We start from the raw sequence: 445 nt of genomic DNA on the forward strand, positions 1-445 counted from the left end.
AGGTTCCGGGAACCAAATACCGTGTAACACGCCAATGGCTCCTGCCCAATGAGCAGTGCGATGTCATTGACAAATTTTCCGTGAGAAGCACGACACAGGTATGGTACGTGAGAGCAAGTCTACCCATTCGTCACCCACTTTTGTGTTCGGAAGCCGAATGGCAAGTGACGTATCGCTCATACTTCAATAAGCTCAACGCTGCCACTTTTCCGGCACAGACGCCGATTTCTGAAAAGGATGCTTTTCAGAACAACATGGTGGGATGTGAAAAGTGCAGTACACTCGACTTGGTAGATGGATATTATCAATTGCTCGTGAGAGCGAGTGACATTTCGCTGACAGCGGTAAGCACTCCGAGCGGCTTGCTCTGGGAGTGGCTAGTAATGTCCCAAGGACTGTCAAATGCACCAGCAACATTTAATCGTCTTGTGACGCAGTTGTTCAG

Source organism: Plasmopara halstedii, assembly GCF_900000015.1.
Source record: "Plasmopara halstedii genome assembly, contig: Scaffold_322, whole genome shotgun sequence".
NCBI lineage: Eukaryota > Oomycota > Peronosporomycetes > Peronosporales > Peronosporaceae > Plasmopara > Plasmopara halstedii.